Source organism: Pteronotus mesoamericanus, unplaced genomic scaffold, assembly GCF_021234165.1.
Source record: "Pteronotus mesoamericanus isolate MK-2021 breed Mesoamerican mustached bat unplaced genomic scaffold, CSHL_Meso_final scaffold_85, whole genome shotgun sequence".
NCBI lineage: Eukaryota > Metazoa > Chordata > Mammalia > Chiroptera > Mormoopidae > Pteronotus > Pteronotus mesoamericanus.
In genome coordinates, this window is record NW_026555329.1 from 43,183,919 (window position 1) to 43,208,815 (window position 24,897).

The 24,897-nt window shown below is 36.6% G+C and overlaps 1 protein-coding gene and 1 non-coding gene across 4 annotated transcripts in view; both read left to right on the forward strand.

The window, feature by feature from the left end:
* RALA (RAS like proto-oncogene A) overlaps positions 1-24,897 on the forward strand; it is an 81,728-nt gene that overhangs the window by 23,050 nt on the left and 33,781 nt on the right. The window contains exon 1 of one of the 3 annotated variants that reach the window (XM_054564375.1): positions 16,215-16,239. The exons of the other annotated variants lie outside the window; for them this stretch is intronic. The gene's annotated coding sequence lies outside the window, so the exon portion shown is untranslated. Of the gene's footprint in view, positions 1-16,214; positions 16,240-24,897 lie in introns of those variants that run through there. 3 annotated transcript variants of the gene reach the window in all.
* On the forward strand, positions 11,432-11,562 carry LOC129063577 (small nucleolar RNA SNORA38). Its single transcript, XR_008528364.1, has one exon. It is a non-coding gene; the product is annotated as a small nucleolar RNA SNORA38 (small nucleolar RNA).

The following is a 24,897-nucleotide window of genomic DNA, read 5'->3' on the forward strand; positions in this document are numbered from 1 at the left end:
TCTGGTTTAAAATACTGAGACTGTAATTGTTACATTATTTGAGTTTAGAACTCAGGGCTCATTTTTTTAACTTAATGTCAGTATAACATATTATCAAATACATTAAAATACTTAGGCATATTTTCTTTTGGTAGTTTATTTTTATAGTATCAATCAATAAATATATGTTTTAAATCTGTGTCACAGTATGGTGGTGCAGTAGATGCATTCAGAGAAAAACATTTCCTTTTAAGGCAGCCATATGAAAGTAATTTTGAGATCAGAGTTTTTACTAATATGTATTTTCTTCATCCCAAACTGGAACATGTTGGCAATAGTGGTCTTATAAATGAAATGAGAAAGGAAAGAATAACGGTAATTGAGGGATTTTTTAACCTTTAGAAATTATAGCTTGTTATGCTTGCTCTTTCTTTAATATTTGAAACTGATAGACATCCATTTATTGGTAGTAGAGTATAAAGTTTTGAATAGGAGGTTAGAACGTTTTGGGGAAGACAGTATGCTGTAGTGAGATGAGCATAGGTTTTGCTTAATAAATTGTTTGTTGAATGAATAAGCACATACTGTGTGCCAGGCACTCACTGTGCCAGAAACATACAGGCAACAGGATTTAACTTAGGCTTAACAAACAGGGAAAGCCTCCTAAGAAGTGACCACAAGGAGGATGAATAGGAGTTTGGTTAAGGAGATTGATACGGTTGAGTTGGATGTTGAATATTCAGGACCAGGGACTAAAATTCATGCAATGAATATAGCGTGACGTATTCCTGAATGGTACAGAAGGGAAGGTGAAAAGAGCCTGATAGGGAGAGCTGTAGGCAGATCATAAAGTCCTTTATCTCAGGCCCTCCGTGAACCATTGGAAAAATTTAGGAAGCATTCTGATCACTGTTGCCTTTTGACTGTTCTTTATCTCAGTGCTTCTGAAATTATCTCTGGTGAAGGACTATTTTTAAAATTATCTATACTTAGCAGCTGATATTTGTGTAAAATACAATAAAAATGAATTACTAGAAAAGTGAAATTTTAAAAAGAATGAAAGCAAGCCCCTTTAAGAATTGAACAGAATTACTGTCATGTTTCTCTGTGTGTTTCTAAATATAATTATCAAATTTGTTTTTCTTTTTCATGAACTAGTTATGCTTTGAGTACCTTAGCTGCAGAGGAGTTAACTCTTTTTGATCATGTGCCCATCAGTTCAGAATTCTAGAAACTGTCATGTGTGTATTGAATTTTAAATCATGCACATATACTAACGTGCAATTATACAGTGTACATTATAAGCCACAAAATATAAATCAGAAAATAATGAGACGTTGTATAAGCTATTTTAAAATTTTGCCCTGGCCAGGTGGTTCAGTTGGTTGGAGCATCACCCTGTACCAAAAGAGTTGCAGTTAGGTCACATAGCTGGGTTGCTGGTTTAATCCCCAGTTGGGATGTATATAGGAGACAAACAATTGATGTTTCTCTCTCTCCCTCTCCCTCTCCCTCTCCCCCCTTCTCCTTTCCCTTTCCCTCTCCCTCTTCCTCTCTTTGTAAAACCAAAAACCGTATCCTTAAGTGAGGATTAAAATAAATAAAATTATAAAATTTTATTTTCAATAGTGTAAAATATTTTATTTGCACTGAATTAATGAGCAATGTAATTGAATATGCTTTATTATAACTTTTGAAAGTCTTGGTTCATTCATACAACAAATAATTAGTATAGTAAATCACCATGTTGTATACATTAAATATACACAATCTCTCTTTGTCAATTATATATCAATGAAGTTGGAAAATTAAAAATAAAAGTAACAGTTACCTAGGTCTTATCCCAAGAGCTAGGGATATAGTAGACTGTAAAATACAGAAAAATTCCAGCTTATACAGAGTGCCATTTGCTGAAGTTATATGGAGTTTCATTGTAGTGAAAGTTAACTCTTATATGGTGATTCAGAGGCCTTGGTTTTAGGTTCAGTCTGTTTTATATTTGTTTTAATGGCTGTCATATTGAAATAGGTGTCTTGTAAAGATATATAGATCAAAATGAGAGAATTAGCTGTTGGTTGTATTTCTTTAGTGATAGTGCTCAGTTTCAATTTTATTTAACAATTAAGGACAGATTTTTAAATGAAATTTATCTTGCTTATTTCCCTTCTCCCTATCAGTCTTTCTTTCAAATTCATCAAAAAGTGTTCCTTTTTAATGAATGCACTTTTAATAAATGTTTTCAAAATCCAGTGCCACTGTAGATTTTAACAGGTTAGAAACTAATTTTCAAGTTGATGTTTGGGAAGATTACCTTTCAAAGGGGGCACATTTTATGCATTTACATGTGTAGCAGTAAAAGCTTGCCAACTCCTGGTCTTTTCATTCACTAATACCACACTGCCTGATTTACTGTAGCTTTGTGTCTTTTTTTAACCCTCACCTGAGGACATACTTTTCATTGCTTTTAGAGAGAGAGAGAGGAAGGGAGAGAAGCATCCATGTGAGAGAAGCATAGATTGGTTCTGCCCTGGTGTGGGCCCTGACCAGGAATCGAACCTGCAACAGTTTGGTGTACAGGATCATGCTCCAACCAAGTGAGCCACGTTGGCCAGAGCAACTGTAGCTTTATAATGTCTTGACAGTCAATAGAGTAGGAGTCAGCAAACTTTTTTTTTTTTTTGAGGGGGGGAACAGAGAAACAATGTTGTGTGAGAGAAATACCACTCGGTTGGTTGCCTCTCGGACACCCCCGCAGGCATGTTACCTGACCAGGAATCCAACTGGCGGGCCTTCGGTTTGCAGGCCAGCACTTAATCTACTGAGCCATAGCAGACAGGGCAGCAAACTTTTTTTTTTAAGGGTCAGATATTGGATATTAAATATTGTAGGCTTTGCAAGCCAGATGGTCTCTGTTATAACCAAGTACTCACCTCAGCTGTTGTAAATAGAAAGCAGCCATAGACAATACATAAGCAAATGGGGTTGGGTATGCCCCAAAAACACTTTACTTAGAAAATGAGGCCTTTTGCTATGAACATAAAACTGTTCTAAAAAAAAAAAAAATAGAGTGTATTAAAATAGAAATGCAGACAGAAGAAACAACATAACTTTGTATTGTTCCTGCCAAATATGCATAATCTGAATATAATCATCAGACAAAAATCCTTTGAAGAGGCATTCTACAAAATAATTGACCGGTAATCTTTCAAAATTGTCGTTTTTGAAAGTCAAAGAAAGTATAGGCATTGTTCCATACTGAAGGAGATGAAAGAAATGCAACTAAATGAAACACATGATTCTGTCCCAGGATAGAATCTTGGATAGGGCCTTAGGATTCTATGGTAGGTATGTATTAATGTTTATTTCCCAATGATAGCAGTAGATTGTCTTTGTGTTGGAAATAAACACAAAGGTGTTGAGGTGAGATGGAGCAGCATATCAGTAACTTACTCCCAGATGGCTCAGGGAAGAAAGTTTTTTGTATTGTACTGGTAATTTTTCTCTAAATTTGAGAGTGTTTCAACAATTTTTTTAAAATGTGTATTACAAAAGATAAATCAGCTTACAGAAAAAAAACAGGCAGCCTATTTCCCCAGCCTCTACAGTACTTGGATGTTGTTCTTCCAAATTGTCTCGGATGTTCCTGGTATTAGCATTTTTGTACAAATATTAAAATTAGCTTATTTTCACAAAAAACCTTGCTGGGATTTTTATTGTGACTGCATTGAATCTATAGGTAAAATTGGGGAGGGTTAACAGTTTTACAGTAATGAGTGTTCCAACCCATAACTATGACCTATGGTATTATTTAGATCTTTTAAATTTCTCTGCGTTTTTTTTTTTTATGTAAAGTCACCATCCTCCAAAATACCCACCAAAGATCTTTACCTCTTGGTATTCACTCCCTTGTGTTGGTTTCCTTGAACATTGAATAGGGCCAACCAAATGATATCGTGTGACTTCCAAGACTAGGTCATAAAAGACATTGCAGCTTCTGTTTTGTTCTCTTGGATCACCCTGGAGGGAACCAGCTGTATGTTATGAGGACATTCAAGCAGCCAATTGGAGAGGCTTAGATGGTGAGGGACTCAGAGGCCTCCTGCCACAATAGCCATGTTAGGGAGCCATCTTGGAAGCAGATCCTCCAACTGTGTTAGAGCCTTCAGATGACTGCAGTTTGCCCCAACATCTCTTGCCTGCGTCCTCCTAAGAGTCCCTGAACTAGAGCCACCTGGCTAAGCTTATCAAATTAAAATAAATATTATTTTAAGCCACTAAGTTTTAGGGTAGGTAATTTGTTATGCAGCAGTAGATAATGAATACAGCCATGTTCATATTTTTTTAATTTTATATAATTTTGTTTCCACACTTTTTTATGGTAAAATATATTTACCATCTTCATCATTTTTGAATGTACAATTTAGTAGTATTAAATAAATTCACATTGTTGTGCAACCATGACCGCATTCATCCCTATAACTCTTCTTGTTGTAAAACTGAAACTTTATACTCATTAAATAATAACTCCCCACTCTCCTCTCCCCCTAGTCCCTGGTAACCACCATTATACTTTGTCTTTATAATTTTGTCCACTTTTTAAGTGTTTCAAATGAAATCATACAGTATTTTCCTTGTCACTGACTTATTTCAGTTAATATAATGGCCTCAAGAGTCATCCATGTTTAGCATATTGCATAATTTCCTTCCTTTTTAAGTTTGAATAGAATTCCATTGTATGTACATACCAGTTTTGCTTGTCTATTCACCTATCTATGGACACTTTGGTTGCTTTTAGGCTTTAACTATTGTATTGTGAATAATGCTGCTAAGAACATGGGTGTACAAATACATCTTCAAGACCCTGCTTTTAAGGCTGTTAGATGTATACCTATAAGTAGAATTGATGGATCATATGGTAATTCTATTTTTAACTTTTTGAGGAACTACAATACTGTCTCCCACAATGTCTGTACCATTTTACATTTCCACCAGGAGTGCACAGGTGTTCCAGTATCTCCTCATCCTCACCCACACTTGTTTCCTGTTTTTTCTTTTTGATTTTTGATAGTGCCCATCCAAAGGGATGTCAGGTGGTATCTCATGGTTTCAATTTCCCTAATTAGTAACGTTAAATATCTTTTCATGTGCTCATTGGCCATTCATTTCTCTTATTTGGAGAAATGTCTATTCAAGTCCTTAGCCCATTTTTAAATCATGTTGTTTGTATTTTTGTTATTGAGTCTTAGGAGTGTTCTCTATATATTTGGATATTAATACCTTATATATTATTTTTAAATATTTTCTCCAACTATGTGTGTTTCATTTTTACTCTGTTGGTAGCCTCCTTTGATGCACAACATTTTCTAATTTTCATTAAGTTCAATTTGTCCATTTTTTTTCTTTTGTTACCTGTGCCTTTGGTGTCAGGTCCAAGAAATCATTGACAAATCCAATGTTGTGAAACTTTTGTCCTATGTTCTCTTCTAAGAGTTTTATTATTTTAGGTCTCACATTTAGGTCCTTGATCCAGTAATTTTTATATAAAATAAATATAAGTTAGGACCTTATTTCCAGCAGTTTTGCTAAGTTTACTTGTTACTACTGGTAATCTGAGTCTTTTGGAATGTTGCCTATGAATAATCTCAGTTTTACTTTTTCCTATCCAGTCTTTTGCCTTTTTCTCGCTCTTGCCTATTGCACTAACTAGAATCTCCATGGCATTAATAACTGGAAGTGATGGTAGTGAACAGTCTTCTCTTATCCCTTACTTCATAGGGAAAAATATTTAGTATTTCACCTGTAAAGATTTTGTAAATCGTATTTATCAATTTAAAGAGCTTTCCTCCATTTCCAGTTTGCTAAGGATTTTCAGTGAGTGAATATTGAATTCTATCAGATGCATTTTTTTTGTAACAGTTGAGATGACTTCTCCCATTTTGTGAATTACATTGATTTGTGAATGTGTAAACCAACCTTGTATTCTTGAATAAATCCAGTTGGTTCATAGTGTGTTAACTTTTTTATGTCATTTGGGTTTGGTCTGGTGATATTTTAATATTTTCACATCTGTGTTCATGAGAGGTTGGCCTATACTTTTCTTTATTGTCCTTTTCAAGTGTTCATATCAAGTGATATTGGTGTCACAGTGTGAGAGGGGATATGATTCCTTCTCTTCTTTTCTGTATTGTAAAGGTCTTATTTTTATAAATTGAACCATATTAATGACATTATAACATTTTGTGCATTTCCGGTTTCAGTTTTGTTATGAAAGCTGTGAATTTTGCAGAGAATATATTTCATATGTGGCACTCGCTACCTATATGTGCTTAACCTAGAACCCTTATTTTCTTCATTCAAATATCTCCATCAGTAATGTATTTACATAGTATTATTTCCATGTAGTTAGTACATTGTTTTTACAAAAGAAGTAATTTACTTTTGAAGAGTATTTTCTCTGGTGCCTCTTTCTTTTTCATAAATAAAAAGTAATTTTTATATGTAATGTTATTGTAGAATCCAGAAAATACTTTAACTGACATGTTATAAACATTTGTACTTTAACCTACATGTATAAGGATCTTATTCTTGTTACCTAAAACCTTTGTGGTTTTTAGCAGTATTTGTTGATAGTGGAATGCATTTTAATATACCTTTTATTTTCTACAAGTTATTTTAGCCATTTTTACCACAGCAGGAAGACCAAGTATTAAAGGAGGGTGCTGTGGATCACATTATTAAGTAAGAAGGCTTAATGGATGCTTGCAAGCACTTACTAAGTTCAGAGAAATTATATGAAGTTTTGATTCATTATTGCAGTACTTTAAAGATGATATAGCCCTGGCCGGGTAGCTCAGTTCAGTTGGTTAGAACATCATCCTAATACACCCGTGTTACGAGTTCCATCTCCAGTCAGGGCACACACAACAAGCAACCAATGAATGCATGAATAAGTGGAACAACAAATCGATGTCTCTCTCTCTCTTTCTCTCTCTCTCTATTCCCCCCTCCTTTCTTCTCTCTAAAATCAATCAATAAAAAAAAAAATTAAAGGTAACTAGAAACTATGAAGGTTTTCTTGTTCTGGATACTTAGTTTAAATACCATAATAATTCTGATTATTTCATACTCCACTTCCATAGTCCTTCATCTAAAACCTTCCAGGCCTGATGAGACTTAGGATTCAGAATTCTTAGAATTTAAGAAAGATAATTTCATGCATACTCTAAATATTACATAACTTGGTGAGGTATCCTTTAGTCAAGTACCATTTCTGTGGTAAAATGTATGACTATACTACATGGGATAAATAAATAATACAAATAGAAGGTCTGTCCAGAAAGTGTACAGCCATGTAATATGAAAAATACATTTATTGGAGAAGATACAAGAAACATTGTATATAGGGCAATGATGCCTCAGTCTCCTTCAAAGTAGACACCTTGGGACCTCACACAGTTCTTCCAGTGTCATTAGCAACTACAGCATGATGTTCCTTCTGCTCTGGTAGCAGAAGCCACAGAATGAATTTTGCCACGATACATTTCATGCCAAGATCTTGCATTGGAATCTTGGACAGGGTAGTTTTTGGAACCCCCAAATCAGCTTCTAATTCTTGCAGTGTCAGTTGCCAGTCTTTGTGGATTGCGGCCCAAACATGTTCAATGTTCTCATGTGTTCTGCTTGTTGCAGGCCTTCCAGAACATCAGTCACTTTTAACAGATTCTCGGTCATCTTTGAGGCATTTGTGCCACACTTTTATTTGCACTACACTCATTACATCATCTCCAAAAGCTTTCTGATTCATCTGAATAGTTTCTGTGGAGGAATGTTCAAGGTTAAGGCAAAATTTGACACAGATTTGTTGCTCCACTTGCTTAGTGATTTTGAATACTATGGCCACACAGCACACATGCTCACTCAACAGCGTCTACCACCCTCACTGACTAGTACAGTGAAGTCATCATTGTTCACACACGAGCATTCCAGTTCACTCTCCTTGGTTACAAGGTAACATTGATGTCGCAGAAACCATTCTCATTCTCTTAACAATAGCTGGGCTTTTTCTGGACAGCTCTTGTAGTCTTTCATGTATTCAGGTCAGGTTTGCCTCAAATCAGTTTGCACCAGACTCACTTGGAAAAAAACTTCAATTTTCAGACCTATTTGTATTTTGATATTGTGGTTAACTATTGGGTAACAATACTGAGGTTTATCATTTACAATATATGTTAGAGATGGCTAGTCTCAATGTTCCTCTTCTTTTGTAAAAGAAGTTCCCAAATATTGGCAGGCCATGCAACTGCTACCCAGAATAAAGGCTACATATCCCAATTTTTCTTACAGGTAACTGTGGCTAGGTGACTAATTTCTGGCCAGTGAAATCAAGTAGTAATGATGTGTGAAACTTCCAGGAACGGCTCTTAAAGTAGAGTAGGGTTGCATGCCTTAAACTTAACTTTGCGATGATGGTTGAAATTCATGTTGTACCATGAGGACAGATACCCCTGAAAAAACTGGAAGCATGCTGGTTGCTAGATAATTTTGGAGCCACAATATAAGTTCTGGATTGCCTAGCTCCATATACTTATATCATCACAAAAGTTAATTTCTACATTTTAACTGTTAATTTAGGGTTTTCTGCCATTAGCAGCCAGACCTAAACCTAACTAATACAGAATTACTCATAGATCTGTAAACCCATATTACAAGTAGTCTTCCATTTCAGTTTGGCCTCCTTCTTCTCAGATCTGATTACTTTGTGTAATTGTTTTCTTCTATGAGGCTGATGAAGAACTTATACTAGGTGTAAAATAAGTTAAAGCTCCCCATTGTCTTCTTGCTTATCTGCCCTTGATTGAATCTATTCAATTTGTGATCTCTTAAATCACCTATTTTATAAAGGTGTTTTAGGTAAATCTACCTACCTAGATATTGCAAACAAAGATACAGTAATATCCTGAAAGTAAATGAACAACTAGTGAGAACACTACTTTCCACCTCTTGTAATGCTCACTGTCTTCCCTCTTGAACTCCACATTTTACAGACGCAATGAGGATGTCAGTGCCAATCTGCATGTTTTCTATTACTAAAGCTTAATTTCTTTCATTTTTTAAGATTAGAAACGTGTAAATACATGTTCTAATATTTTCCCATACTCCAGTGGCTCATTTTCTATTCATCCTGGGGTGCTCATATAAGTTTGCTCTCAAGATCGCTTCCAGGAGATGCATTAGAAGTGGTCAAGTTGTCAAGTTATCAGGTTGGGACAGTGTGACTTTTGGAGTAAATCAGGTTGATATGGTGATGCCCTAAGTTGAGTTGGGGGTTTGAGAAAAACAGCTGGATTTGAAATACTAAGGAAGTGGGATATATAGGATATAAGTGATTAATTGTACAAGAAAAGTTAAGGAAGAGGCATTAAGAATAACTGAAATTCCTGGTTGTGTGTACCTGAGCCTTGAGTAGATGATGATGCCATTCATGGAAATGGGGAGCATAGGAGTAAAAACATGCTGCTTAAATCATTTTGAGGTTAAGTATCTCATAAATATCCAAGATATGAGCAGTAGCAATTGGAAAGAGATGGGCTCTATTCACATCTCCACTCAACTGATAGTTAATGCTGAAAATACATTATCTCTTGTATAGTCTTATGACTTTATTTTTTCATCTGATGCCTGCCTGCCTTATAGGATCATTTTAATAAATAAATACCATGAGATATTCGAATATGGTAAGCGTTCATCTGCAAATTTTAGTTTTCTTTCCTTTAAAAATAATCAGTAATTTGTATCCATTTGTATTATGAAATATAACTGAGTTTATGGACAGGTTCTTTCTAGTAGGACATCTGCACAGCCTCTGCCATTACGGGGCTTATTCTGTGAATTCTGTAGCTATGAAGATGATTTTTGTAACTATACTAGAGGTAAAGTTCAGCTAGTTGCTTCTCCAATCAAAAGATCACTTCGGTATCTGTGGCTATCCTGAATATGCTGTGTCCTCATAACCAAAGCTTTTGGTGTATATATATGTTACACTGGAAATGATGTAGGTTTGGAGTTTTGCAGACTTGTATTTGAATTCTAGCTCAGCCATTTATTATGTGATCTTGGACATATTTATTGGCTGGGTGATCTTGGACACATTATATAACTTTGGGGGGTTCATTTACATGGTCTGTTACAAAAATATGAACAAAGAATGAAAACTCCTCCCTAACTTCCAGTGTTATTGTTGAATACTAGAAGTAACTTTTTAAATATCTAACATAAAGCCTTGAACATTTTAAGCCCTCATATCAGTGTTTGTTTCACTTCTGTGTCACCAAATTATCAGCTGGTATGGCACTGCTGTATAACATGACATTTTTCCCAGGAAGTCAGACTTGTATTTTCCTGTCAACATAATCTTTTTAAAGGCTGTGGTCATATCCCTGTGTGTTTGGGAAGCATCTGTCATCTCATAAGCTTCTAAAGTCATATGGAAAATTTTTGAAGTTTGTAGATTTTCTAGGGGTCCAAGTTTCTTGGTTCAGTACTTATTTTACACATGTGAAAATCATGGTCATTAAAAATGAGTCAGAAAAACTCAAGTCTTTAGAGGCTAGTATGTGGCAGAATCTAGGACTATTTACTCACATTCTAGTCTTTCTGCTGTTAGGGGAATTGATTATGTTTTTAAAAAAACACTATGAAAGTGGGAAATGAACAAAGTTAATATACACAGTTTGTTTTGCCAATAAGTTTTCCATCAACCTAGAAAACAGTTTTTTGTCTCTTTTCACAGTTAACTCATTCATTCAGCAAATATTTCTTAAGGACTTACTATGGGACAGGAACTACCTAAGATAATAGAGATAAAACAGTAAACAAAGAAAAATTTCTCCCCTTGTATCCTATCTTGGATACTGGTTTTGTTAATTATGATTTATTTCTTTTATTTCTTTTCTTTCTTGGAATATTGCAGTAATGCTATTGCTGAAATGAATGGTTTTCTTTTTATGAAATGTAATAATTGATGCTTGAATGATAGAATGTCAATACTATAAACAGGTTTTAGTAATTAATGTGAGATTTAGAAGTGCTTAGAGTGGACTATTAAGTGTGCCTACGTGAATTTTGCGGTAACTGGATTCTTGGTTTTGCCCTACTTAATGCACGTTAATTCAGAACTTGTATTCTGTTCTGAATTTAATAGTCTTTTAGAGTGACCAGCAAGCAAATTTGATATTTGTTCTAGGATTTAATTTGGTATGCAAGAGAGATTGAAGGAGATTCAGTAGTACACATATAACTAATTTATTTGAAATATATCAAAGAAATCTTCATTTCTTCACATGCCCTTTTAAAACTAATCAGAGATGATTAGCAAAAATGTAGACTATCATACCTTTCTCCTTTCGTGTCATCTACATAAATAGTTTTCTACAATGAGAAATATTAATTTGTACCCTCCTATGAAGGCGTGTCTGTGGTTCCCTGTCTTTGGATACGTAAGAATTGGAGACAAAGGAATGTAGACTTGGAGAAATCTGGGGCCAGCTTGCTCTCTGAAAACTCAAGATCAACCATCCCACACAGAAAAAAAAGAAATACTAATTTAACAGTCCATGTTGATTTGCTGTCATGTTCAGGTTTATTGCATGTAACATAAACCTAATCCTTCAGACCATGTGTCTGTAGAATATTTTTTATTCAATAAAGTTTTAATTTAGTGTAAAAAAAAATTGCTGCCCTCATGAATCCTACATTCTACAGAGAGGAGTACTAAAGGAGGTGAGGGAGTGAGCCTTGTGTTAGTCTTCTAGTAGAAGGGATGGGAAATAATTTAGGACCTTAGACCATTGTAAGACTTTTATTCCCAGTAATATGGGAAGTTTCCTGAAGGAAACTTCCTTTGAGGAAGAGCTTACAAATTTGCCAGCATATCAGATGTCGTCTGTGGGAGAGTAGTCAAGAATGACTCCAGGGTTTTGGCCTAAGCAACTTGAATGGATTTGCCATTTACTGATAAAGGGAAAGCTGAGAGGCAGTTTGAGGGTAAATGAAATTAGGAGTTGAGTTTTGGACAATTTAGACTTTAGACAGCTAAGTTTGAAATACTTGTTAGACAACCAGTTGAAGTTGAGTAGACTGTTGAATATGAGGCTGGTGTCCAAGGGAAAGGTGAAATCTGGATGTATAAATTTTGGTGTCATTCCATATATGGGTGTACTGAGAGAGATATGAAGGGATTGAATATGGATAGAAAAAAGAGTTCCAAGCGAAATCATGAAAGACATCAACATTTAGAATGAAAGAAAGATGGAAAAGGAGCTACCGCAGAAGTTTGAGGGATAACCAAGTTATTTTGGTATCCTGGAAATCAAAGAAAGCATTTTAAGAAAGAAGGGGGATTATCTTGGTCAGCTGCTGCTAACTGAAGTAAAATGAAGATTGAGAATTGATTATTAGATTTAGCAGTGTGGTATCATTGAGGACCTTAACAAAAGCCTGGTAAGAGTAGACTTAGAAGGGGGGAAGAAGAGCAAAATTAGACACTGTAAGTTCCAGAAATGGAAGCATGGTACAAATTTTTTGGTTTGTCTTTAAGATAGAAGAAATAACAAGTGTGTGTCTAGTAGAGATGATGGTGTGTGAGGGATTTCCAGAACAGTATCTGTTGAGTTGGCCAGAGTGCATGGGATCTACTGCGTGAGTGGAAGCATTGGTCATACTGGATCTTGATCAGTTTCATTTATAGCAGTGGTTGGCAAACCACAGTTCTAGATCCAAATTCAGCCTACCACCTGTTTTTGGAACACAACCACTCAAATTTATTTAGATTTTGTGTATGGCTGCTTTCAAACTACAGCAACAAAGTTGAGTAGTTGTCTACTCAACTCTGAGAGAAGTCTAACATATTAACTATATCTCTTTACAGAAGGAGTTTGCTGAATCTTGATTTACAGTAACTAAAAGAGAACATGGGTGACATATGAGTTGGAGATGGAAAGAAGTAGAAGGCAAATCTAGGGAAATGAGCATTTTGAAAAGGTATTTAAACACCATTTGTGGTCTGGGTCAGATGAAGAAAACTGAACCTCAAATTTAGAGCAAAATGAGATACAGCCTAGGTGCTTTTTCCAAAGGGAGATTCTTGAAAAGCGTCCTGGTTTCCAAAGTTGTAAGTTAACTATATAATCAGCTCTTGCTATGTTACGTATTACCCCAACTTTAGTGGCTTAAAACAACAGACATTTATTGTTACAGTTTCTGTGGATCAAGAATTGGAAGTAGCTTAGCTGTATGGTTTCAACTCAGTCTCTCATGAGGCTGCAATCATCTGATTGCACCTGACTGCCATAATCTGAGACTTGGCTAGGAGGATCGGCTTCCTATCTTACATGTTTGTTGGCAGGAGCCCTCAATTTCTTGCTACATGGACTTCTCTCATAGGACTGACTACTCACAACATTGTTTCCCTTGCAGAGACTAATGACAGTGCCCTGGAAAGAAGCCTCAGGCTTTTATAGCCTAGTCCTGGAAATGACATGCCTCTACTTCTGCTCTATTATTAATACATTGGTCACACAGGTCAAAGCTGGTACAGTACAGGAAGAGACTACATAAGGGTGTGGATACCAGAAGGGTGGGGATTGTTGGGAGCCATCTTGGAGGCTGGCTACCACAGACCTGCTACAAAATTCTGTGTATTACCTTGTGTACTTTCAGCTTTGCCATGTGACCAGTATTTTCTTAATTGGCCCACAGCAGCCATCTGTGACAGTCTGATTTTATTAAAGCCCAATCATAACCACTGTTGTAAAATTTTTTCTTCCTGGTTACACAGTTAATACTCATGGTAGAAAACTGTAATACCTATCAGCAAAAAGCCCTAGAAATTAAACATTTTTATGATGCTCTTTAGATTATTCACTCTTACTGAAAATTTATTTTGGTATCTAATGTTTTTCCTTTTTGTACTAATGCATATCACACACAAATATGTTTTGTAAATTGCTTTCACATATTTTGTGTACATTTTTCGGTGTTGTTCAGTACTTGATGTATTATTAAATAATTGTTTCATAATTCCATTGTATGGCTATCCATAATTTAATCCTTCCTTTTATAATTTTGTTACCAGAAATTTTTTTGCCATTCTCTATGTACAATATGATTGTGTTAGCCTTTAAAAAATATTATTTCTTACTAATAATTCACATACAGGTTCAGCAGAAGCAATAACTGGTAAATATAAGCTTTGTAACATATATATTTGTTTTCAACTAAGACTGTAGTTGAGGTGCTTCTGTGTGGAAGGTCCATAGACTTTCTTGGCTTCTCAAGGGGGTCTGGGATATTCCTGTCCTCAGTTAATTTGCAAATATAGTTCGGCCACTATAAACAGCACATCTAATGTGCTTAAAACTCTAAGCTTCAAGATATACATATAAGAAGAAAAAAAAGTTTTGCAGAGGTTTGCCACTTGCTATAGTGATTTTAGTAAATGACCTTATTATCCGAAGATCGAATTTCTAGTCAAATGTTATATAACATTGACATAGTTATATTAATTTATTAAGAAAATTGCATGAAGTATTAAATATTAGCTTAACTTAGCAGAATTCTCTGACAATTTTATTTTTTGGGTGGGGCTTTTTTTTTTTTAATACATTAGTCTCATAAAAGCAAATTTAGCTTCTGAGGCCAGTGTTCAGTTTGTTCATAATGCATAATACATTGTAATTCCAGGTAATGCAACATGGCATTATCAGATGTGAGAGCAGTCTGTTTCATTTACTGGCTCTACTTTCTTCCCTGCCCATCTCCTCAGTCAGCAATTCTTAACTGGGATTTTTGTTCTTCCTTGGGGAATGTCTCAGAATTCTACCCAGACTGATTACCTCTTTCCAAAGTTATTTTCTAGAGATTAATTTTTTTTTCAAACGCATATGTCTTTACTAGTTATTTGCTAGATACTATGCTATGTGCTGGTATTACAGAACTGAAAAGTTTTTTGCTGTTGAAAAGCTTACAATAATTAGTGTGGTGAGAAACACTGATAGACATTTTACCAGAATACCCTGGAACAACCAAGGAGTTGGCCACTCAGACCTGCAAAGCAGTTAGAAGGCTGGAAATGCTATACAGAAGTTCTGTTTAAATAGCTTCCTTTACTTTTATGTACCCATACACTCACATCACCAAAAATCTTTTAATTGAAAATGCTTTGATCTAATTGTGTGGATCAAGAACTTCTTTCACCTTGGATTTATAATGGTATTAAGTATGCATTAAGTTTGTCATCTTAGAAATAGCTGTAATGTATATTTATAGGGTAAGAATAAATTTAAATTTAATCAGTTCAGTCTTAGTTCTTTGATGGGAGCTTATAGACAGGTCATTCTATTTTTTACCAAAATAAGTAATCAGAAAGATTCTGCCAGTGAGCCAAAGTCTGTCTCTCTCTTTTTAAGTTATTTTAGTTTTAAATTCTAAAAATTTTCTCCCACTCTGTGGCATGCCAGTCCCTACATGAACTGTTAATCTTTCTTGGTACCCTTCTTCAACTGCCTATAAATTGTTATCATTTAAGCCAAACTTCCTTAAATTGTTCACAGATATTTCATTAGGAATTGAAAAAATGCATCATGATCATGATATATAATGTTTCAGGAGAGAAGAATGAAAAAGGAAATGAGCAGGGAGATAGTATTAAGGAATTCATATTTTAACCCAAGCTCAGTACAGAGTCTGAAGAATTTTAAGTAAGCCATGTAAAAGTAATTTTACTTCTTTTTGTGATAGGTTGTACTCACATAAAGGACAGGCAACATTAATAATGGGTTTTTTAGTTAGTATATAGTTTTGGGGGTATCAGGGTCAAAACCCCTATTCTGATACCTCAAATTTGTTCCCATGCTTGGTACATTATGTTTGTATCCTGTCAACTGAAATATAACTAGCAATTCAAAGTTCAGAACTAACTGAATTTTTTTGCTTTTATTTCTTGGGTTTATGAGAATGACAGCTCTACTTAAGCCTAAGAATTTCGTTTCCTGGAATTAAATACAGGCCTTATTTATTCATGCTTGCCGTTTTTCAATATGAAATTTAAAATGTGAAATATAAAATAGCATGTAAGAGCTTTAATATTTTATTTTTCTTCCCTTCAAACTTTTAAAATCAAGGTTCACAAATGTGGGATCAGATGATTCTCAGTGGGGCCACTACTGATCCTTGAGGACAGCAAGAACCCAGAAAGGAAGAAAGGTGACTTATGAGAAAGCCACTACCTGACAACCATGCTTTGTTGTAAATAGTCTATTTTAATAAGTCTCTTTGTCTTCATATTAGCGCCTGTCGCTTTGTAACCAAGACCATGTTTTTGAATGCCTGGCATAACATGACACTACTAGATCTCATTGAGGCCAGTCCGACAGAAGGTTTGTTAAACTCAGACTCTGGGTTAAACTCAGTCTGCAGTCGATGGATTGGTGAATGTGGAATCCAGTTAAGTGGATACAACTTACTAAGTAAAACAGTCATGCTCAGCCCATCCCTTGAACTTAACCCTGGATTTAGGAGTAAAGTGAAAATGACAGTAAGAGATATTGGCTTCAAAGTTATTTGCAAGTAAGTACACATTGGTGTCATATCTGATCCAACTACATTGGCATGGGTGCACAGAATCTGCTGGATCATACCATCTTGGGTCAGTTCCAGTTTTAACTCTACCAGAACTTTCTGTGGAATTTCTTGCAAGTGACTTAACTCTTTTCAACCCCTCCTTACTTACTCATATGAAAAATGAGAGAACTGGATTGTCTTAAGACTACTTCTGTTGTTTAGTTGCATCATGTTTCACTTGACTTAAAAAATATCTTGCTGTGAAACTTCTAGGTAAAAATGAAAGCTTGTTAAAATCATACTACATGTAAAATTGGAAGAAATACACTAATATACTTAAGGCTATTGTATTGGATTAGGTCCCCAGGAAAATCACACTTTCCATAGAGCCTGGACCTTACAAATATCAGTATTATCTCTTTGGTCATGAAATTGTCCTCTCTATTAGTTGAAGCCTATAAGCCTCAAATGATAATGAGGTGCTATAACTTTGCTTCTGACCACTAGCTGAATTTAGGTGCACATGTTTAATGTTTTAATTTTAAATGTTGGAAAAGATTGGAGATTTACTTGTGCATGGGTCTGCTGCCCAGCCTATGATTCACAGCCATTCTTGATGAGCCATGACTGTACCGAATAAGCAAGCCTCTGGAAAGACAGGGCACTTTCTTGCTCACTCTCTCCCACTCCCCCTCACTGCTACCTCCTCCTCCCTCTCTCTGACTTCGAGTAACAGGCCATACATTCTACTCCATATTCTTGCTATTAGTCATGTTGGAAATAACTGAAGAGGGTTGTCCTTTCCTTGACTTCAGAAAATTGCTGAATGCAGGATTGTTTTAAATTAATGTTCTCCAGTGTCTCCTCCTGCCTTGGTCAGTCCATCTATAACCCCAGTGGTCTTTATCACAGACATAACAATATTTTGTTCTGTGGCATTATCCCTGACTCAGGTCCTCCTGTTTCTCAACTTCCTGTCTCTCCCCCTCACCTCCTTATACAAAATCCAGGATATTATTGCCTAGCGTTATCTTTCATCAGCAGGTATAAAGAATTTAGTGCCTGGTACAATTCAGTAAATGTTGGTTGTTTTTAATCCTTGCCACTTTCTATTAGATGAACCGTACGAAATTGCTGTTTTTGTATGTTAAAAAAAAAAAAAATCATGTGTTGTCAGCTTCATATGATTCAGCGTTATACATATAGACTGATGGTTCTTAACAAGGATGCAAATTAGAGTTATGTAGGCAGCCTTTTACAAAATATGTACACAATCCCCATCCCAGCCTGCTGAATCAGGATCTTCATGAATGGGTCCTGGGTAAATACATTTTATAAAATCTCCCCAGATGATTCTGATTCATACTCCTGCTTAGAAACACCTGTGAGGGAAGTGTCCCTTCAGGTTTCTTTCAATGTAAAAGTTCTTTTCTACAAATAACTATGTTCTTGATAGTCAGTAGGCAGGTTGTGAACTGGAACTTCATGACTCCACAAATTACTATCATTTTTAACTTTAAAACACACTCAAATCTCAAATTAAGATTTATCACTAGTTGATTTGGGGCAGGAAAATCAAGAGTACTACAGGATATTTTTATGATTTTAAGAGAATTTTCAAGTTACTTTCTTTCTAGTTTATAATTTAACATGATCTGTCATATAACTAAAACTTAGGATTTTGTACTTTTCAAATACACTTTTGCCTTTTCATGAAAGAGATAGCAGGCCACACTTCAGGATTAAGTTGTCATTAACTTACAATGCAGCTAATGTACATGATGTATAATTTTAATGTAACCAAGAAAAAATGGAGGGAGTTTCTTTTAACAGTAGCTATCCTCCTTCACTGATGGTAATTTGTGTGTCGTGCTCTTATTGTTAACTGGTTTTGAAATCTGGGTAAGTGGGCTGTAAATAAGCCCATGATTACATGCACAAATTTTCTATTAGTTCCATGGTAACTGTAGACAAGAATATTAAAACCCGGAAAAGAGCCCTGGCTGGTGTGGCTCAGTGGATTGAGTGCCAGTCTATAAGCCAAAGGGTTGCTAGTTAGATTCCCAGTCAGGGCACATGGTTGAGTTGCTGGCCAGGTTCCCAGTAGGGGGGCGTGAGAGGCAACCACACATTGATGTTTCCTCCTCCCTCCCTTCCCCTCTCTCTAAAAATAAATAAAATTTTTAAAAAAAAAAGAATTCTGAGATTTTTTTTCTATCTCCCACTATTATGTTTACTCTAATTTGCATTTCTTCTTTTTTTTTCAGCTTTTTAAATCTAATTTACATTACTTAAAAATGAAGGTAGACTTTTTTTTTAAACACAGAGAAGGTTAGTATACAAAAATGACTCAAATTTGTGAAGCATTTCATTAGCAGTGCCTAGATGCACTGACAATGGGCAGCCTTGGGTGATTAACTCAGAAAAATATTTTATCAAGAAGGAATAATTGAATTTTATCTGTCAGCTGATGGTCATTGGTGCCAATTCAGTGCTAACAGGAATCCCCAGTTTGGGGTGTGATAAAGAAAGTTTTTCAGTGCAAAATGGCTCAATTGTGATACAGCATGGCTTGCAAACAACAAGGGTGTGGATAGCTCAGCAGTGATACAGCACAGTAATGAAGTGGCCCAGGGACTAGGCAGCTCACGCTCTGCTCTGGCCTACTTCAGGGACAACTTTGGTGTTTCGGCTCCAGCCAGGGAAACAGTCTTCAATTTTTTGTTGAAAGGGAAAATGTACTCCCAGAGCCAGAGGGGAGCAGGCTTAAATGGACAGAAGCCCTTGTCCCTGGTCTCTGATTGGTCCATCCTCATCATCCTCATGCAAGTGAGATCTCCAAATCCTTGAAGTTTGATTGGTTCAAAAGGCACTGTTCTGATTGGTCAAAATGGAGCTGCTCTAATTGGCAAGTGAAGATGTTTATTGTGAGGGAAATATAAATGCGCTTTCTCCAATTACAGAGGGAGGCCTCAGTCCTCTTGGTTGAAACAGGATTCCATAAACTCCTCTATAAAGGCTGGCTCAGATGGCAGAAACACAGTGCAGGAAGGCAGCTTAGTGCACACCTCCCTGAAGTGCAGTTTGCATGGGAATCCCCATTTAGAAATGGCTGCTAGGCCCTTTTTTTGTTTGTTTTTTTTTTAAACCCAGTTAAGCCACCAGGATCCCTTCTTAGTAAGTATCTTCTTTCTCAGGGTCCACATGTCAGATGCCTTTTTCTTTTGTGTCGATTACATGGCTTTTCTCATTGGGGCTATTCATGTGATTATATTATAGCATTCTTAAGCTGTTGTTTCTGGGATGAAACACATAACTAATGGAATTTTTTTTTTTTTTTTTTTTTTTTACTAGGAGGTAAAATTCAGGTGTTTTGTGTTTTAGGAAATTCCTATGTGAATACATGAAATTGTAATACGTTCTTTTGGGAGGATATGATTATTGCTCTTTTGGTACCACTGACTTTTATTCCCCAAATAAAATGATTTGTGTAGCTTTTCTGTGCTACTCTTGAGAATGGCCTCTTTCATTTAAAAGAAATTGCCTCAGTGGAAGGATTGAGCAAAAAGGAAAAAGGACTCATGGCCGTGGTCAACAGGGTGGTGATTGCTAGGGGGAGGGGGTATAAGAGGACCAAATGGTAATGGAAAAAAATACAATAAAGATTAAATTTTAAAAAATAATAAAAGAAATTGCCTCTAAAACTGTGTGTCCTCAAGCTTTGTAGAAAGGTCATTCTTACCAGTTTCTTCCATAATGGTAGTGAAATTTAGATGTTGAATACTTGGAATCTGGATTTTTCTAAAATCCTGGCTCAGGACAGCAATGTGATTTGGCACATTTTTAAAAAGCTATATATGGCTCAGTTCTCTCATCTGTAAAATATGACTAGTAGTTACATGTGTAAAGTTTTTTGAGAGTCTTGTGAGATAATCAAGTAGTTGAAAAAGTGTCTCACAGGGCAAACACTCAATAAATGAAAATATTATTTTCCTTCAGTATTGTCCTGTCCCCAGGTATTGTGATTTTCTTAATCTTTTTCTCTTCTCTTTTTTCCTGCTTTTCTTGGAATTTTTCTCCCAGCTTCTTGAACCATTTGATTGGTTGAATGCCTTGTGCAAGACAGTCCTATAGAAGATAAAAATTCAAAATAATTAACACTGGGTGACAGGACCACAAGGTGCCTCTTTTCCCCTCTTCTCTTTACTCTCCGAATTACTCAATCATGAGCACATGTTGCTTTTATAATAATGAAAAATTGTTGATGGAAGGAAGAGCTAAAGTCCCATTCCTGCATGAATGTATGTGGGGAGAAAGGGGGGTGAGGATAGTGATCAATAATAATGATAAGATTAGGAGTTCTCAATAGCATTCAATATAGTCCTTGGAAATGAACCTATGGTAAATTTGCAGTGGAGAATTTAATTGATAATATTCAAGTTGTCATTAAACATAAGTTCAGTGATACATTCTTATGTTAATAGAGGAATTTTTTAATTAAAAAACATGTTTCCACCCTGGCCAGGTTGTTAGTTGGTTGTAGCGTCAGTCTGTATACCAAAAAGTTTGCAGGTTCAATCCCCAGTCAGGGCATGGACCTAGGTTGTCAACTCGATCCCTGATCAGGCATGTATGGGAAGCAGCTGATTGATGTTTCTCTTTCACGATGTTTCTCTTCCTCTCTCTCTAAAATCAATAAGCATATCCTTGAGTGAGGACTAAAAACATTTTTTTAACTGATGTTTCCTGTACATTTTCTTATGCCATACTTAAAATAAGCATCTTTTTATAGTGCACACCAAGTTGGGAAACTGATTTATTCTTAAAACTGGTACTGAAAATTGTATTCTTTAAAACTCAGGATAATTTTACTTAGACATCTTTATTTGAGATTTTCATAATTTCTAAATTCAAAATATTTGGGGATTCCAAATCAAGTCAATTTAGGATTTTAACTCTCTTACAGTGAAAGCCAATAGTCTAAATTCATGTATCAAACTCATCTACATCTCCAACTCCTTGTGAAGAAAGAGGGGAAAAAATTTACAGACAGAAATTTGTAAATCCATGACAGCAGTGAGAATGAGAACAGATGGAGTGCCCATCAGCAAAAGCAGAGAGAGACTTTACAAACTCCAGAAGACAGAACAGATGGCTTTGATGGATGAACCAGGTTAAGGGAAGCCCCTGCCCAGCATACCCAAGAGGGAAGTTGCAAGTGGAATCTGTTCTTCCCTGTCAAGTCCTAAAACTCAAGTCATTGGAACAGAGGGCAGAATAAATGATGATTAGGATATATTAAGAGCTCGCTGGATAGCCCACCCACACAACCCATGGAAGATTGCAACATTAGTTCCCATGTTAATTTTTGAAATCTACTTTCAAAAGACTCTTGAAAGAGTTAGTGGCCCCCAGGGTGTATTATCCTTGTGTTGGTAATTGGAGAAAGATTTAACCTATCAACTTACTCATTGCCCATAAACCCTGAAGTGAAACCTGTCCATTAAAATACCAATGAACATAGTCTGTCACCTCTCCTGATCTGATATAGGGAACAGATCTACCCAACAACAGAGGAAACCTGCTACAAGTGGACTGGGAGTTGAAGAGGAAAGCCTAGCCAATGGTGACCTGAAATTATACAACATACTATTGCCAGATGAGTACTGTAAATGTTTTGAATTAACAATTCACAAAATAAATACATGGAAAAAAGTTTACCTTCTTCATGTAATCAAATAAAAAATAGTATTTTTAAAAAAGAATACCCATTGCTAATAGGAATGTTGTGAACAATTGTATGGCACTTTTGAAAAGGAGTTGGACAACGTACCTAATAAACCCTAAACAGTCCATTCAGTCCTTTTCATTTCTTAGAATCTACCTCATGGAAGACATTTTAAATGTTAGAAATAGAGGGTCATCCATTATAATACTGAGTAATTTTAAACAGCTCTACTTTCTTATATTACATGATTAGGTAAATAAATTTATGTATGGGGTGAAATATTAGCCATTAAAAAGTGGAGCTATGAGGAGAATCAAGATGGCAGAGTAGTGAGTGGAAGTCACACTGACCTCTTCCCAGGGGCAATCTGGAAATACAACTAAATTGTGGAGAAATCACCTAGAACAAACAATTGAACAATGGCTAGAGAGAAGATTTATAACTTGGGACAGACAGAAGAATCAGCTTTAGCACAAACTAACTGGTAAGGACTGCGGTAGAGACTCAAGAAGATAGGCAGGGTGCCCATGGGTGGCAGCACCAGAAGGATATTGAAATGGCCAGTTGGATCCCCCTGAGAAGAGCGGGGTCTAAACCATGAGTGGACATCTCCAGCCTACAGCACCAGAGCCCAAAAAGTACACAGATAACAGCCAACTGCGAAAAGTGGCAGGGTTGCTCTCTGCCAGAGACAGCCAGCTGGAGACACAAAGAGCGGTTTAATAAGAACTAATGCATACATTTTTATTTGCAGCCACTTTCCCTCGTCTACAGCAAAAGCAGGGGCAGAGTGGGATGGAGATGCCTGAGGAAAGACTGGGGAAGGAGGCTTTGGGGAGAGAACTGAGAGAATAGCCAGTGGGATCCCAGTGCTGACTCCACCCCCATATGGCAGCAGCCATCTTCCTCAGGCAGACCACTCCCCTGAGAGGCAACAGCATGAGAGGACCTAACAGCCCCGCCCCTAGGAGAACTTTGGCCTGGTAGTGCTAAAGCCTGGCTGCTGAGTACAGAGTGTCATCCACAAATAGTAGATCTCTGGCAATAGGGTGCACTGAGTGGTCTAGAGACACTTGAGGAGAGACTGGAGACAGACTTTGGGAAGAGAACAGAGAGGGTAGCTGGTGGGATCCCAGTACTGACTCCTTCCCCATATGGCAGCAGCTGTCTGGCTCACGCAGACCACTCCCCCATAGGGCAGCAGTGGGAGAGGACACAATAGCCCCACCCCCAGGAGGGACTCCGCCCCGCCCTAAGCTGTCTAAGGTGGCCTCCTGAGTACAGAGTGACTATGTAAACAGCTGAAGGAGACAGCCACAGACAGTAGATTCCTGGAAGTCTCCAACAGACTGCCTAAGGACAGATAGGGACGACATCTGACATCATTAGAGGCAGATTCAGAAAGTAAAAACAGTGGTCTTCTACCGTACAAGTTCACACCACAAAGTCAGGAAATCACAACAGATCACCTGATGAAGAAGCAGCAAAAAAGAAGTCTCACAAGTAATGGGAAGACAAAGAAATAACCCCCACTCGAAGAGAAAGGAGGAATCTCCAGAAAGAGAACTAAATGAAATAGAGGCAGGTAAACTATCAGATACTGAGTTCAAAACTATGGTTCTAAGGGAGCTCAGTGAGCTCAGAGAGGATTACCAAAAACTACAGGGAAACTACGAGGACCTCACTGCAAACTATATGAGCCTGAAAAAGGACATAGAACCTATCAATAAGAGACAAAAGGAAATGGAGAGTACAATTTCTGAATTGAAGAACACAGTAGAAGGAATCAACAGCAGGCTAGATGAAGCCGAGGATCGTATCAGCGAGCTGGAGGACAAGGTAGAAAAAAGCTCCCAGAAAGAGCAAGAAAATGAAAAAAGACTCAAAAAGAATGAAGAAGCACTTAAAGAAACGCAGGACAACTTGAAACGTAACAATATCTGTATAATAGGGATACCAGAAGGAGAAGAAGAGGAGCAAGGGATAGAGAACCTGTTTGAAAATGATGGAAAACTTCCTTATTTTGAGGAGAGAAAAAGTCACACAAGTCCAGGAAGCACAGAGGGTCCCACTCAAGAGGAGCCCAATGAGGCCCACTCCAAGACACATCATCATTAAAATGGCAAATATGAAAGAGAATCCTAAAGGAAGCAAGGGAGAAAGGGGTAGTAACACGTAAGGGACCCCCAGTATGGCTAGCAGCTGACTTCTCAACAAAAACATTACAAGGGAAAAGGGAATGGCCAGAAATATTCCAAGTCATGAAAAGCAAAGGCCTGCAACCAAGACTGCTCTCTATCCAGCTACGCTCTCAATTAAAATGGAAGACGAAATAAGGAGTTTCCCAGACAAAAGAAGGCTAAAAGAATACACCTCCACCAAACCAACACTGCAAGATATGTGAAAGGGACTGCTTTAAGAAGATAAAGGAAAAGAGTCTATGAATATCCAGTTCCTTTCACAGTCACCGATACTTGATATTACCAATATTTTTGATACTTATTAATCTGATTGTGACAATGATGTGTTATTTTAATTGTTTCTTTATTACTTGTTGAAACTAAACCTGTTTT